A 5,834-nucleotide genomic window follows, 5' to 3' on the forward strand; every position below is an offset into this window, starting at 1 on the left:
GCAACCTATGAGCCATGGCATCTAGATCTTCACGGGTCCGAGAGAGGTGGATGACCTGATGGCGAATGGCCACCACCTCCTCTGTGACCCTGTGGACAATGTGTTGAACAGTGCAATGAGGTATTGCAAAAACAACTCTGAAGGATGCTCTGCTGGCCAGCCAGAAAGGAAACACAAGGACCTCAATTGTGGCACCCCAATCGTGTCTCCGATCCTGGTTAAGTAGATTCAGCAGCACTTTCAGAGACACCCTGCTCAGGCAAAAATCAGGCATAGTGTTTTCAATATTAAAAAACTTGTCCAGGACTTGAACACTCAGGTTAATCCTGCAGTAGTGTAGTCTGGTCTGGTGAAGGAAAATATTTTTGTCATTATTATGAATCTTGCTGTTGTTGTTCTTTAGAGAAATGATTTTACATGTGAAAACATTATTGCACTTGAGTAGAATGTACTAAAATGTGCTGGTTCACTGTAAGGTATAAAAGAGCAAATACTCCTATAGTAAAATCAAGTCTACAGTGGTAAATATTGGAGTTTTAAGCTAGTAAACAAATACACATGTCAAATATATGAATGAAAAAAAAAATGACGACATGCATTTTTCAATGTACCTGAAAGTGGTTATCTCTTAGTCGCAACAAAATCACTCGTCTGTGATGAGTGATTTGTTGTAGCCCTTCAATTACGACAAAGATAAGACAAGCGAGAAGGTTGTCCGAATCCATTTCACCGATCGGGAGAAATGGTAAATGGCCTGCATTTGTATAGCGCTTTACTCAGTCCCTAAGGACCCCAAAGCGCTTTACACTACATTCAGTCATTCACCCATTCACACACACATTCACTCACTGGCAATGGCAAGCTACATTGTAGCCACAGCTGCCCTGGGGCGCACTGACAGAGGCGAGACTGCCGGACACTGGCGCCACCAGGCCCTCTGACCACCACCAGTAGGCAAACATGGGGTTAGTATCTTGCCCAAGGATATTTGGCATGCAGCCAAGAGGCAGCCTGGGATCGAACCACCAACCTTCTGATTGGTGGCTGACCTGCTCTGCCACCTGAGCTACAGCCACCCCTACAAGTCACTTGGATGAGTGACGAAACGTTTCTCCCACAAAACGCTACGTCCAGATGAACAGATTCAACTTTTGGAGACATTTACTAAGGAAAAGGAAAGCGACCTGGTGGTGAGGATAGTTGTGATAGTAATGATGGTGTCGGTGGTGATAGAGGTGGTGGTGTTGGCTTTGACGATAGCAAAACACTTCAAATGTCTCCTGTGGCACAGTAGCAGGATATAAAAAGCACCCATCTCACCTATTCTTAACAACAGCATTCAGTACATCTGCATTTCCACAGCAGCCAGGTATACAACCTAATGGCCTTATGTGAAAGTCAAGAGGCTGAAATGCTCACACCAGCCACAATATTTAAACCCCAACGATGTGTACAAGTCCTGCTGGGGTGTGGACACTGGAGCCCTGGGCTCTAGGATGTTGAGAGTGGATCCTTTGGAAGCTGATGTTGGTGGTGAGGCGTGGGTCCTCAGTGGATCAGGGTTGGTCTGGTGTCAGAGTAGTGAATGCAAGACCCAAATGCAGGACTTCCTGTGTGATGAATATGTTTGGCAGGAGAAAACCAAAGAAGTAAGTGAGTTTTGCAGTGTTAAAAAAAAAGTTTAACCTATGGTAAATATGGTTTTACATATGTTCATGTATCAGACCAGGCGACACCAGCAGACTGAAAAACCAGTGAGTAAAATAAGAAATGTACAAAGTGTTATGGAAGACATTTTGTGTAGTTGCCCATCCCTGTAGTACAAAAAACACTCTTAGATTATGTGTCCACAGACTGTGTCCACAACATGACAATGTTGAGCCTTGAAGATAAAATGTAAAGTTCAAAACTAATTGGTGACATCACAATGCATTCATCTACCTTCAATAAAGAGTCAATGGTGCTGCAGTTGTGCATGACTCTAAATTTTTCCAGAGGGAAACAACACAGAGACAACTGGAGTTTGAAAGATTTTAATAAATGAACCATCAAAGAAGCTTTTTATTATTAAAAAATTAGAATAGAAGTGTTGCTGCATAAGAGTTGTTGGTGTTAGACTGCTGCACACAGATGTTGATGTAAAGATAAAGCAGCTGTGTGAGTCTTACGAACTTACGAGCCCGTCCTTCTATTTCTCTCATCAGAGTCCACATTCTGTAAACATAAAACACACAGTCACAAATGTCCAACAGTGACAACAGCCTGTCCTCTATTAATAAAGCAGTCATATCAGATATCTGAGTGTGCAAAGGGAAAATAGGATTCACAGACTATAGACTAAGTGTAAGATAAAATGTAAACAGGTCTTCCTTTTAGCGATTCTGTTCTTTGATGGCAGGTTTAGAAAGAGTGTGTGTGTGTGTGTGTGTGTGTGTGTGTGTGTTTACATATGTGTCCATATCTGTAATTGTGTGTATCTGCTCGCTCTTCTATCTTGTTGGTTTTTTTTACTTCTGCCAATTTTTGACAGTTGAACAACAAGTAGTTTTGTAACCTAACCATGTTCAGGTTTTTTTCATTTTGTTTTTCCAACATTTCTATGTAAGTTATTACTATTCTGCTAAATCATAGTTTTTCTGTTAAGTTATAATATTTCTGCCACTTTTAAGTTTGTGCTAAATATAGTATTTCTGCTATTTTATAGTATTTGTGCTAAAACATAGTATTTCTACTAAATGTAGTATTTCTGCTTAATCATAGTATTTCTATATATTTCTGCCAGGTCCCCAGGCAGCCAATCCTCTGTGAGGGCTGAGACATTCAAATTTGCATATCTGGGCCTTCCTGGCTTCTAAGCCAACCAATCATCCATGTCATATATCTCTAAAAATTTATATTTTTATTTCAAATAGACAACACTTGACGATTCCCCCATCTCTTCTGAACAAAACGGTATAAGAATGACCGCTCTAGCCCCTGCGGTTAGGAAATTATGACCATTTGTTTGAAGGGAATCCTCAATATGAGAAATAGACTGCAAAAACCGGTCTCTCTCTCTCTGTTCCTGCGTGTGTAAGGGTGCACCTATTTTGGCGGGAAAAAGTACACAGCCTCTCTGATTGGTGGATTCAAATCTAGCAGCTCACAGCTGTTTGACTAACCTAGAAACATACAGGCAGCACTATTAACAGCCCCTGTTCACTTCCTACTGTGTGTGTGTGTGTGTGTGTGTGACAGGGAGAGAGAGAGAGACCCTTTTTTGGCAGCATGTCATTGTAGGAATGACATTGAATATATTCAGACTGGTACAGCCAGGATATATTTTTACTTACCTTTCACTAAAATCGCAGTTTCCCTGCTGACTCCAATTATGGAATCAGATGGGGAAGCACAGAGTTTTAGTTGTTGAATAGTGGGTTTGTGTATGCATTTGGTGACATGTGAACAGGATTACTTTGCTTACTTGTAAATAGTCTGTTTCAGTTACATATAAATGGGAAAAAAACATGTATAATTAATATGCAAAATATTGTTGGGTTAATGAGCATGCTGACTGCATCAAAACATCTTCTGACTACACACACGTTTTTCCTCCCTCACCTGGCAGGAGGAGTTTATGAAAGAAGGACACAACAACTCTTCAGTAATTTCCCATTTCCACTTTCTTCACAACACCTCAGTCTTTGTAAGGAGGAAGTCTATCAGATCAAATGGTTGTAGATTGTTGTTACTCTGTCCATCTCTTCTTTCTCTTTATATACAGACCGGGAAAATGCAAAGAAGACCTCACCATAAGAAGGGGGTAGATTCAATTGAAGAACAGCTGGATCTACGCACAAAAGTTCACACCAAACGATACCTCTGTGAGCAGTGTGGGAAAATGTTCAAAACACTATTAAGTTTGAAGGTCCATCAGCGTCTGCACACTGAACAAAAACCCTATTCTTGTGATCAGTGTGGCCAGAGCTTTGCCCAGTTAGTTCATCTTCAGGTGCATCAGTTTAGGCACAGTGGGGAAAAAAAACATTCCTCTGTGAAGAGTGTGGAAAGACCTTCACTCACCGAAGCCCTTTGAAAAGACACCAATACACCCACACAGGAGAAAAACCATTCCCCTGTGATGAGTATGGAAAAAGGTTCTCTCACTCAGGGAACTTGAAAATGCACCAGCGTATTCACACGGGAGAAAAACCCTTCCCCTGTAATAACTGTGGAAAAAGCTTCGTCCAAGCAATTCATTTACAGAAACACAAGTGCATGACACAGGTGTAGGAGGCATCCTGCCCTACATCGGCACTTCCACAAATGTTTATCAACCCATTAAAATAATTTGCAAGCATATTAAAATGTTGTCATTCTAATTTAATTTTCAAATGAAAGCCAATGACATGGAGATATTTTCTTTCTTTTCTAAGTGCATGTCTCATGTGTCTTAGTTATTGCTTCTTTTGATAGAGTTTTCAGATGCACTGATCAAAGCTTCACTCTCTGCAACTTGGCAGAATTGCGAGGATTTTGTTTGACGAGAGGATTTTCTGCTGCAATTCTGGATGAGGTGCTGACAAATTAATTACCAGACAACTAACTGAACCAACTGTTTACATTTTCCCTCTACACTGTCTCTGCTCTGCTCCAAATGACGATGCTCTAATCCTTTTTTTTTTTTCATTAAACCTGACTCGAGTCAACACTAACAGCCTGATAACTGGCTTTTCAAGCTCTGAAGTTTGGTGTTGCAGATCTCTCGGCACACCTCAGCCTGGGAGAAAAGATTTGCATTCCTCAGGTGAAACCATCCCTGTTTATTCTAGTAACATCTAATTTTCTGCTGAAGGATGGCCTCAAGAAGTGCAAAGGTATTAAAACTGCACCAGTGGAATTAGTGTGTTACAGGTGCCAGATATCCTTACAGCTGTTTCTGTTCAGACGTTTACTGTAAGCCACGAACGTCCCAAACCACAAACATGGATGCCTAAATATGATTGAAGATTGTGCTCGTACATGAAAGCATACTCTCTGAATATTACAACATCAATCTCATAACTGTCATGGAAACAGCACAGGGGCTATTATTCATATGATTACTGAGCTGGAGCAGATCGGTGGATGCTTAGACAATAATAATAATAGTAATAATAATAATACATTTTATTTGAGGGCGCCTTTCAGAAACCCAAGGTCACCTTACAAAAATACAATTAATAAATGGAAGAGTAGTCATAAAATACATAAAATAAGTTAAAATGACAAAACAGCGTGACAACAGATAAAATCAGCATTAAAGCGAATAAGCCAGTTTAAACAGATGTGTTTTGAGCTGTGACTTAAATACGGAGAGGGAGTCAATATTTCTTAGTGCAGGAGGAAGAGAGTTCCAGAGCCGGGGAGCAGAGCGACTGAAAGCTCTGTTCCCCATAGTAATAAGGTGAGAGGACGGAACAGTAAGTTGAATAGCAGATGATGATCTGAGAGAGCGGGAAACAGTGGCGATATGGAGCAGGTCACAAATATGAAGGAGCAGATTTATGGATACACTTGTATGTAAGAAGTAAGATTTTAAAATTTATCCTGGCTTCTATGGGCAACCAGTGAAGGTGCTGAAGAACTGGGGTAATATGAGCACTTAACGGAGTACGGGTTATGACCCGAGCTGCAGAATTTTGAAGAAGTTGGAGTTTATGGAGGGACCGTTTAGGGAGACCAAAATAGGAGGGAATTACAGTAATCAATACGGGATGTAATAAGACTATGGACAAGGATGGCAGCAGCATGGGGGGTAAGGAAGGGACGGAGTCGGTTAATATTACGTAAATGGAAGTAAGCAGACCGGGTTA

The sequence above is a fragment of the Oreochromis aureus genome, linkage group 3 (genome assembly GCF_013358895.1).
Source record: "Oreochromis aureus strain Israel breed Guangdong linkage group 3, ZZ_aureus, whole genome shotgun sequence".
Lineage (NCBI taxonomy): Eukaryota > Metazoa > Chordata > Actinopteri > Cichliformes > Cichlidae > Oreochromis > Oreochromis aureus.